Here is a 13,223-nt window from a genome sequence, read left to right as displayed (position 1 = left end):
AGAATGAGAGAGAAAGGATGACATTTAATAGCTTGAAATACAAAGTCATGTCTTTAGCTGTTAACCAGAATTTGTGCTAGGAAATCTGAGTCCACATTGAAAATGATGAGAGGCCAAAGCAAAGTGCAAAAACAACATTTGAGGCCTTTGTGGATCTAACAAAGCCATTACGATAAAAACCCAAAACAATAAAGAAAGGAGAAAATACTCTAAATACATGTCAGGAGTATTATTTCTAGCACAGATGAGGAGGAAGTGTTAATGCCATTACTCAGAGCAATGATGTTTACCAGGACACGCAGCTCCAAACAAAGGAAATTTGAACTTGACTCATTGAAGAGAAAGTGTATTTATATGTCCCGAGAAATAGAAAGCCTGTCTCACACAATGCTAAAAATGTTGAGCCTGGTGAACTGTGGGCTAAGGATGAGGGCTAAGATCTGCATAAGTTAATGAACTATGCTGGTATGAAACCTAATGCACTTAACATAGACATGAATACATGCAGATGGAAAAGTAGGTTAATGACTTCTAGGTCATTATTTTCTAGGACAACATTCTGCTTGGAATACTGGGTCCAAACAATCTGCTAATTTTAAGACGGAGAAACTTATGAATGAGCTTTATGAATGGCTGCCATAAAGCTCCCAGGATATGGCTCGGGGCTGCGATGGAACTGTGAATAATTTTTTGAGAGGCATTCTACAATTATCAGGTAAAAGGTGTTACATAATGCAAAATACTCTTTATAATTAAATATATCTATTCTTTATTAAAAAAATGCTAAACAACCCTTACAGCTTGCATGGAATCATAGAATCGTAGGTTGGAAAAGACCTCTAAGATCATCAAGTCGAACCAATTCCTTGCTACAAGAGAAGGAAAATTAATACAGTGCAACACTGTAAGAATCAGAATTGCTGCATGGATGGATACACATGGGTAGCAGAAGTCAATTAATAAGAGATTTTAGGTAATGTCTATAATTATGTTCCACAGGATCTACATTACAGAAGTCTTATTTCTCTGACCTCTGTAGCACCACAGGGAGCTGCCTGCCAGGCTCCGTTTCAATGTTTTGTCACTGGGTGCTTTCAGTATGCAGTGCATACAAACCGGACAGTGCTTTGGCTGATAAAATAACTGTTCTTAGTGGGATGTTGTGAGCAGTAAATGACAGCTATGGACAGAGAAGATGTTCCAGGCACTCAGAGACTAAGTCTGGTATAATTTTATAGTCATCCCTGACATCAAGCACTGATCCTATTCTGCTTTCCAGTGCTGCTTTACATACGTGCAACAGCTGAGCAGCATTTAAAAAGAAGAATTAGGATGGACTGGTTAGGGTTCCTGCCTCTCTGTTTCTTTCTCATTATCTGTCTAATCATTCTACTCTGTGGTCGCTTAGAAAATCCTGAATTCACTAAACTACTCTAGTTTGACAGAGAGGTTCACATAGTGCAGACTTGGTCACATTTTTGTCACCATCTCAAATTTACAGATTTAAATCAGGAACATGCGAGTGAAGGAAAATCAGTTGTTTGCCATTTCTCTGCTTTAATTATTAAATTAACTGTGCACTGAGAGGAAATATAAACTTTGGAATATATCTCTAGAGACAACCCAGAATAGCAATGCCTTTTTTTCTTAAAAGAAAAGGAACTTCCAGGGGGGTGACTTGGAGAACTGTATTTGCTCTGTGCTTGCAGTTTCCAGTAGAGTCAACAACTTACAGCTGGTTGAACTGAAATACAGTACATAATAAGCTGAAAAATACCTCAGAAAGATGATTCTTGAAGATAACGTCCAAAAGCATTGAAGGAGTAATGGGTTCGGAGGGGCTTCTCCAAGCATCAACTGATCTCCAAATCTTTTCCTGTTGGATTTGATAACACTGCTCCCTTCTCAGAAGTATTTATTGCTTTAAAAGTAACACAGCGGAAGAATAAATTCAGTGGGGTTTTATATTTAATTTATTGAAAATAATACAGCTATCAGCAGATTGAAAAATGATGGAATCTTGCGAATTATATGCTTTTCCTCAGAGAAAAGAGCAACACATTACTGTGAGAATAAGTACATCTTCAGCTATGCGAGTTCTCTGTCATCATCATTTTCCCTTTACCACTTTGCATGAGTGCCATAGCAGTTTACACTAGTGGCACTAAGACTGCTGTGCCATTGCAAATAGCTCTACAAAAAATTCCTGTTGTTTCTAGTCTTTAATTCAGCAACCTGACCTTTTTCTTTGTAAATGAAAAAAAGGACTGGTTCTGAACCGTAATGGAGAAGAAGCACAATTTGCTTTACCAATTAAGCTACCGCATACAAAGAATGGGTCATATTCCCATTTGCAGGGGTGTCTTCAGTGTGATACCTGCAGTATTTTTCCCCCCAGGAATCCCTTTTATGATTACTTTCAGGTCACTTTCTGGTGAGTCTACAGCTCACAGAATTTGAAACTTGATCACAGTATTCTGATAAATGAGACTTTTTAGGCACAAAATTCGTGTCCTGCCGGAAGCGGTAACCGCTGTTCAGAACTCACTGGTGAGATCTGGTATTTTTTTGAAACAAAGAGAAGGAAGCTGCCTTTCTTGGCCTGACACCTGATTTTACTGGGAGAAATTTTCATGTAGGTGACACTTTTCCTCCTATAAATAAGAAGGTGTACAATACATGCTTAGAGTTAATATATGACTATCTGTTATTATTGTAAGAATCTGTCCATAAGGTGTTTTGAACCAGAATACCACAGGCATGCAAGTCACAGCACTAAAGAAATTTCAAAGGAATTTTGTACTCAGGTTCGGCTTGTTTATCTACAGGAAAAGATAGTGTGTAAAACTGTGTACATAAACTTCAAAAAAGGAATTTCTCTCATGCCCAGGATATAGCAGAAGTTATCTTAGCTCCAACTTTCCTCTCTGGTATACTCATAAAACAATTGTAAATTTAAACATGTTCACTTCTAAATTACTGCATAAGTCATATGTTGATGATGTTTCCAGACACAGCATTTAAAGACTAATTCAGATTTCAGGGAGATCACAGGAGTAAATCTAGAACTTTGAATTACAATCTGACATAACCCAAGCTTTAGTTAGGTTTGAATATGTATTTTGGTTCTTCATTAAGCATCCCAAAAAGCTCAAAGCCAATTTATTACACAGATTTAAACAACTGTGATTGTCATCACCAAGACAAAAGTAGGTTATACCTATAAATGAAATATATTATATATTCCAATCACGTCAGATATCTCATTTCATAATTTGCAAAAATTAATATAAAATAATCAAGAATATTGCATTCATACAACACACGCTTTCATACAAAGTGAGAAGAAGAAGATTCTTAGACTCCGATTGTAATAAAAAGTTTCCTTTCTACTGCACACATAAGATGCTAGGGCATCATTTCATTTACATGGCAACCAGTATAGCCACAGAACTACAGGACTGAGGAAAATTTTAAGAGCTCGTCACGCACCCCACTGGCCAAGTCAAAACCACCTCTTGTCTGTGGCATTTCTGACAGACACCTCATGAGGGAACATCTCTTCTATATCAATCCTACGTTTTTGCTGACATCTAAACGGTTCTCCTTTCTTCTGTTTCAGCCCAATGTCCACTCCTTCAAAGACGTGCAATCTTTCTGTCTCTGACAAATTTTTCTCCTCATACTTCTTTTGTATTTACTGCAGACAACTCCCATCTTTACAAGACTATCAGAATTTTCAGCTTCTTTTAAAGCGGACCATAATTTTTTATCGGAAGTTCCCTAAACATGGAACAGGTCCAGCCTCACCTGTGCTAGGCAGAGAAAATAAAGTAGCACTAATAATGACACACCCATCTGCAGCAGCCAGACATTGGTTCATATTCAGATTTTCCAAGGGATAGCTACTCGCCAAGGAATAACTACTTGGGCAGATGCTTTGCATCTTGTATTTGTGCAGCTTACCCTGCATACCTGTATTTTGCACTTTCACAAAATTTTCTCAAAACCACATTAAACCTAATCCTCTCTTCCAATGCACTTGCAGAATGTCCCAGGCTGCAGTAATATTTCTACACATACTACGTTATCTGGGTGAAACTACCGGAGCATACAAGATGCAGAACAGTCTGTTACGGAAGCCTGCCCACTCCCACTGATAATTTATACCCATTTGTGATCACAAATCATTATTGTTACAGTTAAAATAGTTTTCTTGTTCTTGGTTTAACAATAAAACAGGAGGGAATACAGTCAATGCTATGTCTTAAGCTGGCTTTTCACACATTAGAAAGTATTCCTATACCACATATGTTCAATCAAAAATGGGACGACCAATTTGACACTGTCTTTTCTGAACGCGTGGAATGTGTTAGATATTTTTGTAGAAAGAATTCTGTAACGGTTAATTATTAAATGTCAATGAGAAGAGAAAATACTTAAGATATTACTAATGTCCATGGTCATCAGAATGCCCTGCTAGAAATTCAAGACCATTCAGACATGCAGAGTCATGGCCAACTTATCTCATTCTCCAGGGTCAAAAGAAAATTGTAAAAGTCCTCTAGGGAATCATTTATATTTCTAATAGTATTTCTTCTCATTCAGCCTGTTGGGAAAGATAAGGATTTCTTTCCTGTGAAAAATCAAGGTTGAGGAGAATCTATTCCAAAATATTCACTGCAACCCGAGGGTTCTCAAGGCATGTCAGGGTCCAGGCTGCTGAAGCCCTCTGCCCTGCTTGCAATCTCTACTGCTCTTTGTCCCCAAAGAAGAGCCTGGCAGTATGAAAGGTGACAGTGAACATGAGGCAGCACAGTGAAATTTCAAGATTTGCAAAGGCATCTCAACAAGGCAGGCACTCTGTCTCTGCAACCCAAGCCCTCTTCTAGCACAGAAGTTTTTCTTTTGAGTAAGAAGAAGGAAGATCTACACCATTTCTTGCATCCTCCTACGCTCTCAGATCAGCGATTACCAGGTCAGGAAACCTTATATGTGCAGCTAGTAGTTACTTCGCCTTCAGAAAATTGCTCTCTGATGGGCTTAATTTAATAGTGTATTTTGACTAATGAGTCAGAACAGCACTCTATATATGAGGTTTCATATCATCCAATTTGCCTGACAATTTTGGTGCATCTATTTCTCAAATTCCTCATTCATTTTCTTTATATCTTTACAATGAAGCTACAAAAGAATATGCCAGCCTTCATCAGATTCCTTTATGTGATAGTTATTTTAGGCACTTTAGTTTAAGTGGGATGCAGTTCCTTCATTTCAGTCCATCCTACAGACAAGAAAGAAGAAAATGTTTTCTTGCCAAAGTTAGTGTAATGAAGAACTTAAATGGGAGAAAAAATCAGCTAAACCCACTTATTCAACACTGAACTCTGTGAAGAGCTACTTCCATAAGCCCAGCAAAGAACAACTTTCAGAATGCTGTAGACCATGAGGTGTATGGGAGACGTTGGCTTGGCAATGCAGCTGACGTAGTGCACCAGCACATGGGACCACCCATTGCTGAAAACATTCTTGCACCATAAGCAAGCCAAACAGGGAGAACACCACACTTAAAACATGCTTACTGCACAGATGGAGAACAGAAGGGGTGATCTGATCCCTGGTATTTCATGGACGAGTTGCTGGGTATGAGCAAATCTCTTCCTTTCTTGTCCTGAAGTTTACAAACCTTCTTTTATTTTCTATTCCCCTTTCTTCACCTTTGGTGGAAAAAACCCCAAACAAATGGCTGATAAGTTTCTTACTTCCAGTGACAGGGTGGTGTAGAAAGACAGTTGTCTCACCTGCTCCCTTCCTTGCAGACACACCTGCCCTTTAATAAAGCAGATGTGAGAGGAGGAGGGAGGTGGCAGCAAGCCAAGTAAGCAAGTAACACAACACATTTCTGAAGTAGTGGGGGACAAGGGGATCTTTACTACCCAGTCTTCCAAGTAACTACACAGGACAGGTCAGGCTTTATCTCTCAAAAAAGGATTCTGGGTAAGATCAGGTAGAAAACCACAAATACAGGGAAATAAGTTAAATTAGAAGTTTATTTTCATTCATGAACACAGCTATGAATAGAAGTTATGCAATTCCTACACAACATGCAGATGACATAGGTAATAAAGAGCAACATAAAAAGAGTAAATATCACAAACTATAAAATACAAACTGCCAGGTTGTATTAACTGTATGCATTCCAGAAAGGAGTTTTGATTCTCCTGGGTCCGCTGTCAGCATTGAGAAGTTCCTCATCTCTAAGTAATTTTATTTCATTTATTTAAAGATATAAAGAATTGCTTTCCTCTGTAATAACTGTTACTGGTCATGCCACTGCAGGGTGGTGTTGAGTTGACGGCTGGACTTGATGATCTTAGAGGTCTTTTCCAATCTTAATGAAAACAAATGACTCTATGATAAATGATTCTATGACAAAATTCTCAATCTTGTCTCTCAGTCCACTTTGTCTCAACAACACAGTGAAAGCAGCGACTTCTTCATAGGAAAAAGAGAACTTTTCTACTAATGCTTTATGGTCTAAGAGCCTTTGTCAGTTTTCAGATGCTTCCAGCTCTGTGGCGTGCCATAATTCCGTTAGGTACTGAAGGCTCAGAAACAGGTGCAGAGCATCGCACTCTGTTGTCCGCGCTCTTTAAACCGAAGGGTAAAAACTCACATGATGAAAGCAGAAGTAGTTTTGTCTGCTTTCATGCGGCCGTTGTTGCCAGGGTAACTGAAATCCTTGTGCACAGCGTGTCTGCCTGGCTTCCCACTTCCACTGGCTCACCAAGTGACAACATCGCAGCGTGGCATAAGCATGGCCAAAAGGGCGAGATTGGCACACCACACTTTAATATATGAGGTCCTCACATGTCAGGGCTTCTTCAAATGCCATGGCCAAAAGCATGTAAAGTAATAAAGTAACTTTAATTTTCAGGTTTTTTATGCCTTGGTACAGGAAAAAGAGCTCATGGGTCTCTGCAGTCTGCACCTAAAGGGTCAACACAACCGTCAGACCTTTAGTAAAAGCAACCTATCTTTATTCTTTCCAATCACTGTGCAATCACCTAGCAATTAGAAATAAGCTCTCAGAACAAACTCAAGCAGCAAATAACCCTGAAATTTAGGGGAGTTCACATGAAGTCTTACCTTTGCAACAACCTTTTGTCTTTTATGGTAAAGTGAACCAGAGCTCCAGCTCTGAGTACTAAGTTCTGGTACAGTTCAGGTCCAGACCTGGATCTCGTACTGTAGCTCACATTTATTTACAAAAGTGATATCTGCCTGTGCTGACTAAACACAAAATTACTGATCCACATGTTATCTTGGCTCTTCGTGATCAAAAACCTTAAACAAAGTGTTTGAAATGTTGAAAAACCTAAACCAGAGGTGTGCAACATACATCTAGTCTGGAAGTGGCCTTCCTGTCCTATTTACATGGCCTTCAAAATATTTGCTTACTCTGCAGTTTCCTAGTGCTTTCACTTTCAAAGTACATTTCAAGCACACTTGGTTCCAAAGAAATCTTTGCAAACATGCCACACCAGTGTGGGATTTGCTGCTGTGGAGCAGGGCTTGTAGGCCTTGCTTGACCAAAATCAGTGAGCAAAGGATGCCCTGATAAAAGATTCAAGGACTGTGGAAAAGTACAGAAAGAAGTAAACAAGAACGGAAGCAAAGATTCATAAAGAAATGGGACTAAATGATCTGCCAAGAAATGCAATTGGCAAGTAAAGATGTTACTGGGAGGAAGTTATATCCTGTACTAATGAGAAACTAGATATCGAATATAATCAGTAGTTGTCACCATAAATATCAGGTATAATCTGTAGCTGTCACTAGAGAATTGCATGTTCCGATAAGATAATCTTAAAAATAGTATATAAGGTACTGAATCTATGAATAAAGTTTGACATTTGCAGCATTCATATTGTATGCGTATGCTTTGTCCATCTTCACCACGGACATGTCGCAACACACCAGTGCTTTCTGAATACGAAATCAGTTGCAGTGAATGACTCCGACGTCCACATTTGCAGTTTCTTCCTAACTTCAGGGTACTGTCAGTCCAGAAATCCAGTGATGACTTTTCAGCATCATCATCAATAATTTAATTAAATTCATATGAGCGGACATATTAGGAGTGGAGAAGGTGGGAAGAACGGAGTTGTGAAGAAATAAAAAACCAAGGTCAAGTACATCAAGGCAAGGGCAGGAAGGAGAAGGAGAAATAGAGAAGAAAAAGCAAGAAACAAGGGAGAAAGCAATAAAACTTTCTCTGTGAATGATTCAGGACGTGTCAGTGAAGAATGGCAAAAATAACCACTCTCCTCTGTCAGAGCCAGCTTTGGCTCTTGGTGTTTAGGCAAATCTTCCACCGACTTCCATAGAGGCCCTGCAGGGTATCAAAAGACAATTCTGATTGCCCAGGAGGAATTCAGCCCTCACCGCTGAATGAATGTGATGCCTTTAATTTAAGAATAAATAAACATCTCTGCCTCAGCTTATTTAAGTTTTGCTCCCACAATTTGTGATTTCTTTGAGACCATACACTTCACGTGCTTCTGAAGTTGCACATTATTACATGCAAAAGGTTTTCCTTAATACTTAAAAAAATGCAAATGTCAGGAATTCTGTAATTCCAAACTGCTGTTTCTGGTCCTTTTTCACTTATTTAAATTCTGTGTTTTTGCTGAGAATCCTAACATTTGTGTCTCTATATTGCATATTCAATATAAGTGAATTATAGCTACATACGTATACATTTTTGTACTGGTTTGAATGACCAGTACATTTCTCTAATACAGAATAGCGCTCCTTTGACAAAATAATCTCACTGATATCAGTGAAACCAAATGAAAAACTAGACTATGACTTAGTCTAAGCAAGAAACGTGAGAATTTGATTTCAACTGGTTTCAGTGTTAGGACAATTGATAGTCAAACACTACAAAGTCAAGTAGAAGTCCCTATGACATTATATTCACATATTCGACAAAGTGAGGACTAAAACATACTATTTCAAACATTAAATTCAGGACTACTGACAAATTCGCAGTAGCATTAAATATAGCAAATATTAAAATCATGTGGTAATAAATTGATGTGTTTTCCCCTTTGAGGCTGTTAAACCTCTCCAGGACCATCAACAAGGTTAACTCTTTAACTGAATGTATCACCATCATGTTTTTAGGCTTTTTAGTATCTGCAGTCGGGCTTAATAGTAATAATAATAATAAATAGTAAATTAATTATCATTATACTCAGCTGAATTACTCGAAAAATTAATTATGTCTTTCTAAAATTACGAGGTTTTGGGCCATTGATTTGAATGAGAACAGAATTAGTGCCTCGGATTCAGAAAACCTGAGGCATCTGTAAAGAACTTGAGATGAGGGAAACACACTCAATGACACGAGTCTGAAAATATTTGTATCTGAAGACAATTTTCCTTTTCATTAGCTTCAAAAAATTCCAATTCTATTTCTGGTACATGTATTATGTGAAGAAAACTTACAACTCAACTGAAGGGCTATGGCCTTGTGTTCACAACACCTCTGCTCCCATATTTTTTCAAAAGGACACTATGGACAACAAAGTTGGAAGGTTTTATGAACATTTATTTTCAACAGTAAGCTTTACTGTTGAAGTCACTGGGCTTTAGGTAACTTTCTCTTCTTAGGTGGGATGTGCAGCGCTTCTTGGTCCTTCTCAGTCACCTTTAGTTGTTCCAAGAGATGTTGGTTCTCTGTATCACCCAATACAGAAAAAGAGAACGCTTATGGCAGTCACAACCATCATAAAAACACTGCAGCACTTTTAGATTTTCTTGGGCTAGAAGCGGCACTGGTCTGAAGACCACCTTGGACTAAGCCGAGTAAGTCTGGGCCCCTTGATGACGCTTCCTTTGTACAAAAAACTTCCTCGTTGCCCCAAGAAGAAATACACCTGTGTTGCCTCCTGTTCAGGCCAAATCTATGGTGACAATAGTACCAACAAGAGCATAGCTACATGCGAATCCAGTTGCAGTGAAGAGTGGAAAAATGCAGCGTGGCTGTCTGCAAGATCTTTATGCTCTAAGTGACACAATGTGTTACAGAGACAGTAAGAACTCAGCCGGCTCACACTGAAGGCAAACGAAGTTTTATTCTGAATTTAAATAATGGGCTACTCAATTATTCCTGGTATGTAGCAGGAGCAGAATATTTTTAGGATCCTGGAAAGCTATCAGGTATTTTTATATCAGAATCTCGTGCCACAGGCCCATTCCACCTCATCTCCCTCCAGGCAGAAAGGACATCACAGACCAAAATTCCCGTCAGACTTGGCTAGTGAGCATGAACCTCCTGAGGGAATGGGTAGCGTAGTGAGTCACCAGAAGACCTCACATGTGAAAACGTGACTGAACTGAGCCTGCAGCTGCTCTGAAGGGGGAAAGCTCCCAGGAACCAGAAGTAAAAGAAGAGTCCAAGGATGCAGAGAACTGAAAACCTGGAAAAGGCCAGAGAAAGAGAGAGGAAGAGATACTGTCCCAGGGATGCCAATGGGTCTCATTTTGACTTCAGGATTACCATTTGGTATTATTCTAAGCCTTCCCTCGGGGATGTCAGCGCTTCTCTTTGCCACACAACCACGATCTGGAAGCCTTGGGGAAACCTGTCCATCAAAGCAGAAAGCACCGAGAGACATCTACCCTACGTATTATATATAGCAAACACACACATTTGCTCAGCAAGTTGTCTCCACACTGACGAGCCCACCCCATCACCAAACCACAACGTGCTCCTCAGGCAAGCTTCACCTCCCGTCACACATTCCTCATCAAAACTCTCCCAAGGAAACTCCTACCTTTCAACAAACTTAAAGAGCGAAACTTTTGGGACCAACTTTGTCGTCAAAAAGCACTCCATCTCCGCTCAGACACTGCATCAAGAGGAACACCTCTGTGGCATGTGTTGATACAAGCAAGTAAATTCTGCTCTGTTTACTATACTTATGTTGCAGACATTATTTATGATTTCAGGTATTTCGCAGAAATTGCCAAGCACATTTTCAAATGTCTAGGTAACTGAATAACGTCTATTATCGCACAAGGTTTGTTCTGTTATCTCACTGCTTGCATAATTCTGAGCAAATATCCCTTCACATGTGATGTTTAAAACCAGAATGAAAGATAGACTGCAAACGCTTACATTTGACTGAATAGAGCAACTGATTCATAACTCATACAGCTACTTCTTAAAATTCAGACCATATCTCTAATTTCATGGCTGCCTACGGATACTTTGCCCAAAACAGTTCTGCATTTCACAATTAAGTTGATGAGTTTCAAAGCTTTAGACTTCAGTTTCCCAAAAACCTTTCAGTTCTTATAGTTCTCCTTTTGATTTTAGTAGCAAGTTGTACCTACTCTGCACTTTACCAGTGTATTCTATACCATTCTTTGCAGATTTTGTTACTTGCACAAAAATCACACTGCATCATTTCTACTTTTTATTAACTCCTTCGTTTACAAGATAATATATTGAAATTGTGTTGTAGGTAAAAAGGTTGTGAAAAGTTTTATACTCAAAACACAGAATTAGAAGTAGTAAATTCTTGGTTCTGCACACGGTTTGGTAGCAGACTTGCCAAAGGTTTGGCTGAGTATTTTATGATTACTTTTTCAAACGTGTTACCTGAATCTGCCTTTCTCCACTTTCAGCTTAAATTATAGAATCAGTAATAACGCAGGATACCAGCTAAAGTCAATGCAGGGCTAAAATCAATAAAGCCAGTAGCTGTCGGGTACCCTGAAAACTTCAAGCCATACCCCTTTGAAGTACAGATTCTGCAAAGTGAAAGGTACAAAATCAGTAGAAATATATGAAAAAGTCTGCTTTGTCCTTTCTACTGCTATTTTCCTTTTCAGAATTTAAAATTCCTGTTTTTATATGTTTTACACTAACAGTGATGATGTGAAATGACGTGTGCTTTCTCAGTAAATTGACTGGTTATTCAAATACGCAATTCCTATGGTTCTGTGCTTTGCTATGGCACTGTTATGACTAGATGTACCACAAAAAGATGTAGCTGTTTTGGTCTTTCTGGTATCTACGGTTCTTGAAAATCAGACTTGTTCTGATTTCAAACTAGAGATGTTCAACTGCTGGAATTTAAAGGCAAAGAAATGATAGATTCAGACCACATAGACAATAAAATTCTTTCCTACATAGTTTAGGAAAAGGACCTTTGACATTCCCTCAGGGCTCAGTGCTTGGCCCAGTCTTGTTCAACTTCTTCATCAATGACCTGGATGAAGAGTTAGAGTGTACCCTCAGCAAGTTTGCTGATGACACCAAACTGGGAGGAGTGGTGGATACACCGGAAGGCTGTGCTGCCATTCAGCGTGACCTGGACAGGCTGGAGAGTTGGGCAGAGAGGAACCTGATGAAATTCAACAGGGGCAAGTGCAGGGTCCTGCACCTGGGGAGGAACAACTCCATGCACCAGTACAGGCCTGGGGCTGACCCGCTGGAGAGCAGCTCTGCGGAGAGGGACCTGGGTGTTCTGGTGGATGACAGGTTGACCATGAGCCAGCAGTGCGGGGCTTTTGGCCGCTTTTGCATATCGCGGTGGGTGTGCTTGGTTTGTGGAAACCTCCCGCCTCACACCCTGCGCGGGAGGAAACAGTGTCTCCTCTCCAAACATACTCTGCGTGCTTCGGGAGCTGTTTTCGATTTCAGGCAACAGCACAAGCTAAGTTCTTTATTCCACTACAAGACTGATGTGGGAAATTGATGTTTAGTTCGATTTTGTTATAGCTTTAGCTGAATTTTGTTATTTAGCTTTGCAGCTATGTTAAGGTAAGAGTTAACCACTGACATTCAGTTTAGTTCTGTTCTTTGTAACCTTGCTAACAAGGACCGCTGTGAGCTAACAAGGATGGCTTGCGAGGCAAAAGAAGAGAAACAAGGACTGATAAGGACTGGTAACCAGAACTTCGTTGTCTATAAGAAACAACTCTCCAGCTGAAACTGGTTCTATGGTTTGGGAGTCAGCCAACACAGACAACTCAGGCATTTTGGAGCCAAAGGTGAAAGCACACAGCGAGGAGGACTGAAGGAAGGCGTTAAAGGGATTTTAGTAGAAGCAGCCTTGCCTAATAGTTAAGGAATTTGGTAGAAGTAGCACTGCCTGACAGTTACTGTGCAGAGAACTTACAGTGCTTAAATTAACTGAAGC

Source organism: Opisthocomus hoazin, chromosome Z, assembly GCF_030867145.1.
Source record: "Opisthocomus hoazin isolate bOpiHoa1 chromosome Z, bOpiHoa1.hap1, whole genome shotgun sequence".
Taxonomy (NCBI): domain Eukaryota; kingdom Metazoa; phylum Chordata; class Aves; order Opisthocomiformes; family Opisthocomidae; genus Opisthocomus; species Opisthocomus hoazin.
Note: the sequence above shows the minus strand (reverse complement) of the source record.